Consider the following 13,087-nt stretch of genomic DNA (forward strand, 5'->3'; position numbering starts at 1 on the left):
TCTTTATATCATTTGGGAATAGTACATCCGCTAGCGAAGGTAAAGGATGATAGGCTTGATTTTTAAGCTTAACCTCAAGAAGCAGTATATTCCGGAAGTTGAAGGATGGTCAATGGTCAGAACGAATGAATGTCGAAGTTGTTTGTCTAAGATCATTTGGACTTATTTGGGCTGAACTGAAAAAAAAAGATAACGAGCGATTCATTTTTAGTCATTAAGAAGGTCACACCGCAAACGAATCGGCAGGGTGTTGTAGGTTAATCTTCCGCTGGACATTATGGCCCGGTGACACCTTGATAAACCTCTAAACCCCCCCGTGTGGAGAAGAGACCCACCCGATGGTAAGACAGGAGAAAAAAAAACTCACGGAACTCTTTAGTTCCCACCCTGCTGACTAATGATTGTTCACTCTCGATTAGAAATTCATCCCTCGCGGTGCGAATCGTCATCATCATCATCACTGGTGACCCCGGGTGGCACGATTTGACGAGACTGCCACGCGTACCTAGTGCCGCCCCGTTTACCTTTGCGCGCTAGGAAGCAACAATGAATAAATGATGAATTTCATCGTCACCACCGTTGCGCCTGTTTAACCGCAGCCCTCTCATTACGGTGCGTATTGTTGTAGTGTTCGACCCCTAATGCTGGACTCAAAAAAAAAAAAAAAACAAGCTGTGATGTGCATTAGTTGACACCCCTAAAGGTGAACACGAAGAAACACATCTCACCGACCTCAAACAGGGCAATTGCTCGCACTGTTTTGTTGTTTATTTATCGGCCGGAGGTCATGGCGTCAGTGTTTTGTGATGTTGGCAAATTATGCACAACAAAAATTATACAGTCAATTTTCTTTCTTCAAGGTTGCGCGATTACAAACGCATTGCGGTGGTCTGCAACACAACAACGAGGGAGGTTTTCTCCTTCTGTTCATAGAGGAGATAATCTTATGTATTTTTGGTACTTTTTTTTGTTTTTTTTTCGAGTTTCCTTCGTTCGAAATCAGATTAAAAACGCAGATAAACTCAACTCACTGTCATCTCAGATCGAATGATCTAGCGAGCAGAGATTAGGATTTGACGTCGTGTTCGGACCCGCGCTCGAACCGATCGGGGTCAATAATTTATCCGCACTTGCAGCTGGCTTCTGTCGATACGCGATCGATAAAATCGATCAATTTATGAACGAACCCCAAAAGCGAAATAAATGCATAACTTTGGATCGGATCGGTTTGCGGATGATGAAGTTTGCGATCGCGGGGATTTGGTGAAAATGTTGCTTCAAAGCAGGGCTGGACAAATCGATGGTGTGGTATCATTCGTTTGAATAAAATTGAGTGTTTTACGAGCGCCTGCTTAAGATGGTTTTGGCGACGGATGTTTCCTTGCACACCGAGAAAGGAAATTTGATTTAAATTGTCAATCTCGTTAAGAGATCTTGGATGATATTTTCAGCATTTAAAACATAATAAGCAGCGTGAAATACTTCTTGGCTATCGATTACTGACAGTTTTTAAATATAGATTAAGCTCCCACGAAACGAGCGTTCTGTTTTTTTTTTAAATAACAAAAAACTCAACTCTTACTCAATAAAAACCAGCTCTCTGTTTTCGGACGTATGGTTCATCCATCAAACGCTGTACGAATTAGAGGTTAATGCGTGTTTGCTTCGCGACGAAACGGTTGCATCTTGCGTTGTCTACAATCAAGCGGTTGCGTTGCGTTCCGATTAACTCACTCGCCGAGCGCACTACGGCACTACGTACTAGATGGAATCGTCTACCTGGTGAGGATAGTGGTGGCGTCCGATGAAGCCGATTAAATTCGATAGGCAATTGCCAACCGCAAACGGATTTGTCACCCAGCAGCCCGATCTCCCCTCCCCTGTCGAACGCATCTGCTCCGTCTCTGCCAGGGATCGAAAACGATTGATTCATTGACTGAGAACGACCCGTCAGCCGTTCTCACCGGGTACACCGGTTCGGTGGAATCCTTCGCTCGGACACAAGCCAAAGTCTGGCCACAGTTGCCTAATGGCTTCTGGTTTGTAAATAATCGTAAACCCGATGCCAACCAGTTTCGACGGTGCGAGATGGGTAGCCATAACTGGAGAGAGCGAGAGAAAGAGAGTAGGAGATAAAAGAAGGAAAAGCATGTTTGGAGGATGATTTGAATAAATTATTATTGATGGTCGTCTTCTCGCACACTCGCACCCGGCACGTACGGATCGCAACTGGTCGCCTCCGGTGCAATCTTCGGTGGTCCAAAGTGGACCGTGGTGTGGTGCAGGGGTTTGTGGCGTCAGTGGCAGCAGTATAGCCATTCTGATGCGTACTTTATTTGGCTAGCATCCTGCCACCCGAGGGAGGGAACCTGCGCAATCGGTTCGAATGCCCCGTTAGTTCTCGGCGGTAGTGAAAGTTGCGTACTTACGCTGTGCCGTTCCTCGAACTGACCGGGAATGGTGTGGTTTTGTTTTTATTTACACAAGCAATAATCACCATCATGTTATTGCCGGATGAGTCAATGGGCGAGTTTTAAGTGTTGATTGGGTTTTGTAATGATTCTGTTCAATGCGCAACATATTAATGGTTTACAATTTACTAAACTAAAATTTAAACTATTTTCATAAAATGTTGAAAATTAATGGTCATAAATCATTGCCCCAAATAAAATTTAAACTATCCTTTTTGGTGGTACTGTGACTAAAGCAAAACACCAAACACCATTTATTAACCACTTTACGCCATGTCACGCTGCATTCTGCCTTGGGCAGTAGACGGTGTTTTGTTGGATTGATGGTTGACCTTAGCCAAATAAAATTGGTCATTTCGGTTGACTTGCATTACAGTCGCATAGAATTGTACCGTTGTTGAGCCCACAATGATTTGCTCTCCTGCATCGATAGGTGTGAATTTATGCGCCTTCCGACAGCACGGTGTCAGCTCCATCCGGACGTGCATTGTTGTCCTTCGCAAGGATACGGCTAGAACGTTGAGATGGAAATATAACAAAATTTAGTTCACAAATTAAAAAAAAAACTGTACAACCTACCGCCATAAAAGGCATCCGCGTGGTTGTCGCTGGCCGTTCCCCACTGATTTGCAATTAAAAATGACATGCGGTCTGCGGTTCGTCGTCTGCTGTACATCAGCTCTCCGTGACAGAGAAGCCCTTCCCTGTGTCGGTGTGACCGACCGGCAGCGGACGTGAAAGACGAGATTGATCGATGTATGCGCTCCCCGGTACGAACAATTGATTTTTGAACAATTCGCACCCGTGGTGATTCCGTCAAGTGGCGTCGCCAAGGACGTGACAAGGTTTTTGGTTTCATCTGTAGCTTCTTGTAGTTCCTTCTTTGTGCATTGAAATAGGGGAATTTTGCGATTTTTTGACTATTATTCGTCATCCCCGTCAAGAGCTCTTTTGGTGGAGTATTTGGAGCTGCAAAACTGCACAATAGGACCAAGAGTTGTTTGTTGAGATGCTACTACGCAGGTCAACGCAGGTTGCCTTCACTGTGGAACTTGTGTCACAAAAGAGATCACCTTCAGTAAGTAAGAAGACTGCGCAATGTCCTGATATGGAACATTTTACGGCCTTGACAAATTCCGCGAATAGAACGTCGAGCGGAAGTCAGACGCAGATTGCAAAAATAAATATGATCAATGGGTCAAAGGACACTTGAACAAACATATAAATATGAACGGACTGGGCAGAAAGGAATTAAAGCTTGCCACATAAACAATAGCAAGTTATTGGATTAATTAAACATTAATTACCGACTCTCAGCTCTGCTTACCATACGACGGTAAACGCGGATGTATACACCCTATCCCGGGTGCATAAATTAATATACCACCCATCTTGTTACTTACATCCCGTTCACATCTCTGCTTCCTCTTACTATACCACATCGTCTTTGAAAACGCAAAAGCAGAGAGACTTATCGCTAAGTATCTTCCCGATGAGCTTTCCTCAATCAAATCCTCATCGCGCAATGACTTATCGCGTCGTTAAGGGATGAAACCCTCCGACGTGGCCTGGATGAACGCGGCAAAGGGTCATAAAATTGTACGTTCTGTGCAAGATGAAAGGTGAAATGGAGTGTTTCGTGCTTAACGATGACATAGTGGAGGAGTGATAAATAATTGTCTGACGGCATTTGCTGCTTGCAGGCTTGCTGTGCTGTACTCTGCACGCAAGGTTATTCGATATCATTTATCGCGACTTGCAAGCTTAACAAAACTCTAGACCGTACTGCTTGAATCAACGTAGAATCATGCTTCCAAAAATAGAATCAAATATTTCACACACCATCGTGGCACTTATGGGTATCGGTTTGGCTGCATCTCATTCAACCCCAGGTACGCTCAATCGCACGGAGATTTACTTTCAAATCCATCAATCGATTGCTTAAAAACAAATAGTCAAATACACTTTTTTCCATTAACCATTCAATCACTCACGTAAGTAAATCGATTCACCGAATGCCCCGGCCCCGGTACAATGCGTACTGTGGGAATAAATTCATACATTTTAACCCGTTTCGCTCCGACTACCGGCCTCGGCGGAGCTCGTTCGCAGCCGCGGACGTTTGCGGTTTAGCATTCGAAAGACGAAAGACTTGTGCAGGTGAATGGGACACGAACCCCCAGAGGGGAAAGCTCCCCGAGGGTGGGGACGAAGCAGAGAGAAAAAGAACCTCGAGGCAAATGAGCTTCTCCGGAGGGTGGTTTGTTTTGCCGAAAAACGAGACAGAAAGCGGTCTTCAACGACGGCTAAAAACGGGTGTACAACCCGAAAAAAATCAGTAGAGAAAAGATCGTAGCATTGCTACGTAACCAATTTGTACGAAACAGGGCGCACACTCCATTTTATTACCAGGCCAAGCGAAAGAAAGAGCCACAAAAAAGCGCAGAACACACACTGAATGCTCCCTGTTCGAGCCGTTCGTCCACATGATGGGAACGCGAAGGTACACAGCCGGGTAATGTATGTACACGAGGGTGGGCAATAAAAAATGTTAACCAAATAATTACCCCACTCGCATAGCGGAACAAGTGGAACAAGTGACGATGGGACGATGGCAGTGAAAATAACAAGAAGTGCCAGAGGGAAAGAAAAGAAACAGATTAGCGCATCCGCATTTTCGCATTTCGCTCCCATCATCACGTCACGTGCTTCGCTAAATCAGTGTTAAAAAGACTTTCAGTAATCCCCTTTGGTGCGCTTTATTTCATTCCTTATTTCGTGCGTAGGTTTTATGCTAATTTCATACCGGCTTTAGTAGCCACTTTATCGCAGCCAAGCACCGTTCGGTTCGGTTTCCTCTCGTTTGCGATGACCGAGCACCGACCCACACCGTGGGTGCTGTCGGGTCGGTCTGCTCAACCCGGCCGGTCGGCTAATACACACGATCGCGATAAGAAACGCATCTGCAGTTGGTATGGATCGGTATGGAAATAGTGGTTTTGGAACGATCCACCTTAGCACGATCACGAAGCAAATCGAAGGGGTGGAGGAAAATAGTTATGAATGTCGCACATCATGTTCCATCACGAGGATGCAATAAAGCTTAGGGAACGTTTAGGTAACTGTTTTGTTTCAAATCCACCCTAACGAGCTGCGTTTATGCTGTGTTTTACATTATCGATCCAATGACGATGCTTATTAACTTTATCTCTACTGGCAGCATTTGCTTATCTTTAGTAAGCAGGTTAAGTAAATCTTTTACGATATACGTGCGCGCCTGTGTGTGTGGGATATTGATTTTTTCAACGTAAATTATTCTTTTACGAGCATGCACTTTCACTGTCGAAAAATGGTTGAAAATGTTGAAATGAACTGCAAACGATATGATCAAGACAAATGTGACGAAAAGAACGTTAAAACAATGTTTCCGAATCTGTCGACATGCTTTACAGATGTAAATCAAAGCTATTAATAATACGGAAAGTACGATGAAAAGCAATTGTTCACTAACTCATTTATTACACTGACCTTCTTCCGCTGATCATCTTGTTATTGGATATTTGTGAAATATTTTAGTTTAATTGTAAGAGAGCTAGTTCCAAGTTTAAAATACTAAAATACTTGCACGAATGATGTACAATTATCTGAACAAAGCCAATTATAAAGATTTTGTCTTACCGTGTGGCGATGGAGTTAAATTCTACAGTTGCAAACGAGCGCATCTTAATCACTCTGACAATATTACAATAAGACTGAATTAAACTGATGGTTCTTACAGATATCATCTCCTTATTTATGGCAACAAAAGCAATACCAGTAGTTTAGAGTTAAAGACATTTTCAACACCTTAACGTTTCACCTTTTAGGGTCTCTTTTGTAGGTACGTTTAAAACATTTCTTTTCCCAGTTTTTTTGCACAAAGTGGTGTTATTTCAAGATTTTCATTAATTGTGCACTTACCAGCCACCTAATAAATGTTGCATTATTGTGCGTGCCGCAGGGAAATCGGGCACACATATTTGCAAACATACTAAAAACAATTCAAGCGCAAAAAAAGGGTTAACAATGTAGCATGATTATCCAGAGGTCCGTTTCCCTCCCTTGAGTGACCCAGTCCCAGACAGCTCGTTGGAGCCCAATGAAGCAAGCTTGATAATTACCGATACAACCGTGTTCTGTCGCAAGTTTTTTTTTTCTTTCTTTACGCTCCTGTTTTTTTTTCTTGCATGGAAGCTTAAAGCACCCGCCACGCAAAAGATCTTCCTAACTGAGTATAGATAATTATGATTAATGGTGTCGACCGGTAGCTTCTTGTAATATCTTATTTGAAGTAGCCCAAAAAAATCCGGTTTCTGTTCCCCAAATGAAAAAAGAAGCTCAATGCCAGAGCAGAGCTGTTTGAATGTGAACAAATTATCGAACCGTTTGAAGGGGTGAAACTGCTCAGAAGGGAAGCATTATTAAGACACGAAACAGTACCCAGACGCTGCCAATAATACGCTAGAGTTGAAATAGATGTGTTAAAATGTAGTAATACTACATTGCCCACTGGTTCAACATTGTTACATACGCTCTTTTTTGCCATCCGGTTTAATCCCCATATTTCGTGGGCCGTGTCCTTCGATGATTAATTTAGATTAACCTTATTGATGGGCGAAAATAAACGTGCAGATGATCGATTGCATACACGCCATTGTGCAGTCCGTGGAAGGTTTGTTGTGGCACGCCATTGCTAAGTGCAACAATTACAGCCGATATTACATCGGGCCAGGCAAACGAAATATTTCATCGCTGATGAATGCGCCCGGCCCGGCCCGGAAGGACAATCGAATAAGTCATATTAATTTCGCAAGCGAAAGCCAGTTCCTTCCCGAACTGTCCCGATACGATAAATACGCTCTGGACGCGTTCAAAATTGTTGCTGCTGCCAGTTCAGATGGGTTGTAAAATTTAATTTACTATGATTAATCGACAACCACAGCCCACGACTGCATCCCAGGCAGTGTGAGGCACACATAGGAGCGTTTGTTCGGTTGCATTCCGCAAGTCTCGGTCTGAGGATGTTTCTTCATTTTACAGCATGTTGGAGGTCGAAACTACCGGACAGTGTTTGTACAGTTTTTAATTCGACATTCATCAGCCGCTGCTCGGAAGATGTTGAAGGTATTAAAACACGCTACTGTGAGATATTCATTGAACAAAGAGGGATGGATGTTTTAAATTGGAGTTAAATTGTTATATCTTATCCACACTAATATTGCCTATTAAAAGATGCATAAAAAAGAACCCACTGACTTCTCACATACCTTATCCTTTTATAACCTGGTCCTATTTACGGTAAGTTTTACCCTTTATCGTGTCCTTATCGAGTGCCCGAAAAACTTATTGTCTTTCGATCGCGAGCTATCGCTGCGATCGCAGGAGGAGTCGGGCGCTCGATTAAAAACAATTCTCCGGCAGTTTTCTTTAATGGATCGCTTGTCGATTGTAATTACATGATACTGGAACAGATTTTTAAATCGTTTCTTCAACGCTTTAAAAGGTAGGTCTTTACGTTTTGATTAAAGCGACTGCACGACATTACTCGCTGTGGAGTTCCCTCGACATGTTTCTTGTAATGTGAGAGTGCATTCCTTGAGGATGAGTATATGGGTGCTTTTTAGTCGTCCAATTTGTGCTTACTTTGTTGGCGTTTGTGAAATTCCACCTTGTGGGTATTCTTGAGAATGTTCAACTGTAAATCCAATTATCTTCATCCATCCAATAGTGCTCCACGAGGTAGTACTTACATATCCTTCAAATGACATAATTATAAGCTCCACCCTTTGGCAAGTAGATCATCACATCTCTCGGGTGAACAGACTTCTGGCGGAGCATCTACGATCATTAGCTAGCCATCTGGAGCATCTTTTTAAACGTCTGAAGGAGAGTGAGTTATTTGCTACAAGCACCCGTACTATGCTGCTCTAGCAATAGCCAGCCGCTATTCAGGTCGCAAAGTCTGCGAAAACAAAATCTGTAACACGTGCAGCATCACTGCAGCATACTTTTCGGGGCGGTGGCCCGAACACACCCGTACACAAAAGATTGAAGCAGATTGTTTGCTGCATCGTTTTGGGGCAGGATGGATGGATGGATGATGGTGTTTTTGCTTCTTTCCTTTAATGTTTTGGATGGTCATCCCAGAAGGATGTTGCATAAGCGACTGGTTTATCTTCTTCGCCAGTAAACCTTGCCCGCAGCGGCATACGAAGAGGTACAGGGCCAAGACTAAAAAAGATCGTGAAGAAAACAGTACCGTAGAAAGGAAAACGAGCTGAACTGACGCCCGAAATGACCCCGTGCTTGTGTGCATGTGTGTGTTTGTGTGACTGACGTTGATGACCATATGATTGAATGGTTTCACCGGTATGGTGGAGCCCGCTCACCTCATGGACCTCATTCTTTTGCTCAACCCCAGAAAAAAACCGAAGATTGATAATTGAAGAGCACCCTCTAGCTCTGGCATCAACCCCATCAGGCAACACCAGCAGCGCATTAGCAGAAAGAAGGCAAAAGTGCCCGAAAAACGGTAAAGGAAGGTGAAATTTTCAAGCAGCGGCTTCCAACTTCTTTCAAGCAGGCTCATCAAGAGGTGCAATGGAACCATTATCGTTGCAAAAGGCAACACAAAAAAATCCACCAACATCGCGCACCAGCATCTTCCACGAGCTGGACAACAACTGAATTTGTGGCGTAAATGAATTTATTTTGTATTTCATTACGCTTGCCTTATAATTAAGCGCTCATATCAGGTGCCTCGATACGGGAAGGTAAGATGAGATTGGCTCGAAATAAGTGCACAAAACAAGACTTGCTCCTGATCTCCTTTGATTTGAAGGCCGAATAGATTCGTTTAACTGTCATAATTTGTGTTTAAAAGGGAATGAATTTGCACTATTAATTTTTTTTTTTTTTTTACATAAAACCCAATTATTATGGCTAGACCGTTCAAAAAACAGTGGAACAGCTTAATTTCATTTGGTTTTATTTGTCAACCGTACGTAGGGGGGTCTTTTTGGCTGACGAAATTCACATATCCGATTGCGACAGCAAAGAAACGCGAGAACAACTTTCAAACAGGCACTTGATGCTCAATAAAAACACGCAACATATATGTGCGTAAATCGCTATTTCGCGACCAGCACAATTGGTTTGAATGGTGGTTTTCTTCGAACTTTCCTGTCGGTTAACGCACAGGAACCGATCCTTATCATTTCCAGATCGATCCTATTATGGTTAGTGCTTTCTGTTAATCGATCTAGGGCAAAGATTTTGTTGTGTACTGTGATTGTGTTGCGTTTTTTTGAGTACTTTCCAGCAAAGCTACAATTTTATTCAATTTAATTGACTTCTTTCGATGTAAAAAGGAGGATTTCTTTGGTTGCAATCGAACGGATCAATTGTTAATTATGCACGCATGTGATTATATGCGATTGTGTTCGTTTGTTTTCATCCTCTTTCGCTGTTTGCTCATTATTGATAACCACAAGACACATGTTTACTCTCCCGTAATTAAACAAAATGCTAAACGCCGATTGTCATTACGAAAAACACCACGCGCAAGCAATAAGAATAAAAATCGATCAAGATGAATCTCAATCTCTGGGTCATCACTAGCAACAACAAAAAAGCAGCAACACAACTCTTTCATAATAATTGGTCAAGTGCTGGCACATCCATACACAAAACCGCACACGGGCCGGTTGCCACAAAGAGGTCCTTCATTAGTCGCTTTATTTTGTATGACCTGAGGAAACAATACACACAGAAAAAAAAACAAAAATGTTGAAAATTTCCTACCACCAAGAGATGGCGTTGATGAGCTCCGTTGCGATCTGTGCAGAATATACATGAAAAGTGTGTGACGGTTTTTTTTCTTTTTCTTTGAACTGGAAAAAAGTGAAAAGGGGGACTAGTTTTGTGTCCTTACCACCACCCTTATCGCACCAGAATCATATCAAAAGACAATCATTTAAACTGGAACCACTGGTAACCATGGTACCGGTGAAATTAAAGATTCTTATCGCACTGCACTGTAACGACCGTTTATGATCGTTTAAATTGGCATCGGGTTCGTCGCCTGCCGTCACAGTCTATAAAACACAAAAGACATCACTATCCCTGCACATCCTGCGGCCCTATTTCGGGTGCGCATAATGCGCATTGCGCCATCTTGATCGGAAAGCATTGGGTTGATTGAAAATTATCGACACCGGGTATCAGCTCGGTTCGGTTATGGTCCTCCAGCAACCGCGGAAAATCAGTGGGTTGGAAATAATTTGTGAGGCAATTTTAATTAAACACTTTTTTCCCTGGGCGTCGTCGAAATCGTCGTCGAAATAAAAAACACCGCGGGTCGGTAATTATTGTCAGAGTGACCTTTTTTTTTGCTTTTTCTACTTATGCACCACCAGTACTCAATCGGTTCACTTCAATCAAAGGGTTTGACGGGTTTCAGTAAACGGTACAGGGTAGGTAGGGGGGTTGGGGGGGGACAACTTCCCTAAGGGCTGGTTGGAGGGAGGTCGAAAACAAAAATTGAAACCGATCAAACCCTTTCCTCGATATGCTGCAGCAAAACAATGGGGATCAGTGGGCCAGATTTCGGTGCGTTTACCGTTGCACGATGACGGTGCAGCTGTGTTTGCGCATTTGGGGTTGCTGTTACGGGGCCGATATATGCTGTCACTAGCTTTCGCCCTTTGGGTTTCTTGTTGTGCATGGGCTACAATACCGGGATGCAATTTAACCTGTCACACATACACAGACACCGCTACTCCATCAAAAGCAACAAACTCAATGGCATGTTTCGATGGAAAAGCTCAAGTATGATTATTGCTTTTTCGTCGTACCCGACGATCCCGGGACTGGCTGATTGGGGAAGAAGCAGTGTGCGAACAGTAACACCCCTTTCAATGTTTCCCATCCATTGAATCGGTAGGTTGCGGATCATTTCATTCAATTTGTCGTCAACATGTGGCACCGCACGTTGCGATGACGCTAATGCGGTTTCGGTCTGTCCGCAAGTCCGCACTGCGGGCCCAACAGGCGCGAAATATCGGTATGAAAGGAAAACGGCCACGACGCAAATAAGAGAAAACGAAAAATAAAAGACTAAAGAGGACAGATTTGCCGAGGCCATTTTTTGACTGGCGTCGAATGCATTCATATGTCAAAATAAAATATCGCGGTAATTAAGCAATAATATTTTAATTAAAGTATTAAATTATGATCATTTCGAAGCGATCACGATTCGTACCCGCCCCGAAATAAAAAAAAATCCACGCGATGAGAATTCCGAGGCCCCGGGTGATGATAAGCAACGAAAGAAAGGAAGAGAAGAAGAGTTCCTTTTCTATGTGTTTGGATTTTCCACTCGGTCGCCGATCGACGAGGATCGTCACGTTAAAGTGCTTTCGTACCAAACCGTCGAACGAAACTGGCGACATAAATCAATTTTAATTAATGCTTTGTTTTGGGACGCAAAAGATGTACCCACTCCCAACCCGAAAAGATAGTGGGCTGGTCAGCTGTGTTATTACTGTTATTATTCAACGATGTTTTTTTTTTCTTAACCAAAACCCTCCCCAAAAGTAATCATACAGTTTCCTGCGCTGCAAAACGGATCGCATGATCGCGCGCCCAATTGTCGACACTTTCTAAATCTTTTTGGACAATAATTTTAATGCTGAATTATGGGTTAACGATAACAGCAAACAAAGGGATACAATATGTGACAGGCAAAAGGAGGGGGCTTGAAAATTAAGAAACGATTTCGCTAACTAAGTGTTATGAGTAAATTACACTGTATTACATTACATTCTTCGGTGGTGCAAAAATATGTGCTGGTTAAATTGATGTTAAGACATCTCATAAAGGAGCTTGGCTCGTCTTTGCAAGCGAGCTACCCAGCCACATCCATAACTGCCACATGGATTATCAACACAATTTCCCTCGAAATCCAACCAGTCGTTAAAAGCCTGTGTAGCCCTGGCTTGCCATAAAACTCTTTCACTGTGTTCCCACCTATTCCGATAGGGAGATGGAAGACAGTAAAGCTAAAAAAAGGAACAGGAAGATAACCCAAAATGCGATGCAGCTGTCAGTCCACAGGCGACCACTGTACTGGGTGGCAGCATCAGTCCCCCCGCCCCAGCACGCCAGCAAGGGGGTGTGATGTGTGCGGTGCAGTGTAAAACACATTCTTATCGCGCATAAACGGATCAACCGGATCGTGGCGTGTTACATTTCGCAGATTAATTGATTTGTTACATGTCTACCTTCAGCCGTCAAAATTGTCCGCTCGGTGCATTTCGGTTCGGTTCATCGCGATGCATTTCGGGCACATTTTTTATGGGTGTCAAATTTCACTTCTTTCCCCACACCTTCTTCCCATCCGTTCCACCATTTGCTCCTCTGGTCACCTCGTGCAAGACAAACGGTGATCGTTCAGGTTGACTGACTTTGGCCAATCGCAACGGGTGAACGAAAATAAAGATGGACACACGTGAAATGAGCTCCCCGGGTGGCTTTATGTTGTTGAGCAAGATTATGTGGGGTGAAGATTTAAAACG

General features: G+C 43.3%; 1 protein-coding gene across 1 annotated transcript in view; it reads left to right on the forward strand.

The window, feature by feature from the left end:
• The window catches only part of LOC128715406 (probable nuclear hormone receptor HR38), a 97,450-nt gene that overhangs the window by 43,853 nt on the left and 40,510 nt on the right, over positions 1-13,087 (forward strand). The gene's annotated exons all lie outside the window — the stretch shown is intronic.

This window comes from Anopheles marshallii, chromosome 3 (assembly GCF_943734725.1).
Source record: "Anopheles marshallii chromosome 3, idAnoMarsDA_429_01, whole genome shotgun sequence".
NCBI classification, from domain to species: domain Eukaryota; kingdom Metazoa; phylum Arthropoda; class Insecta; order Diptera; family Culicidae; genus Anopheles; species Anopheles marshallii.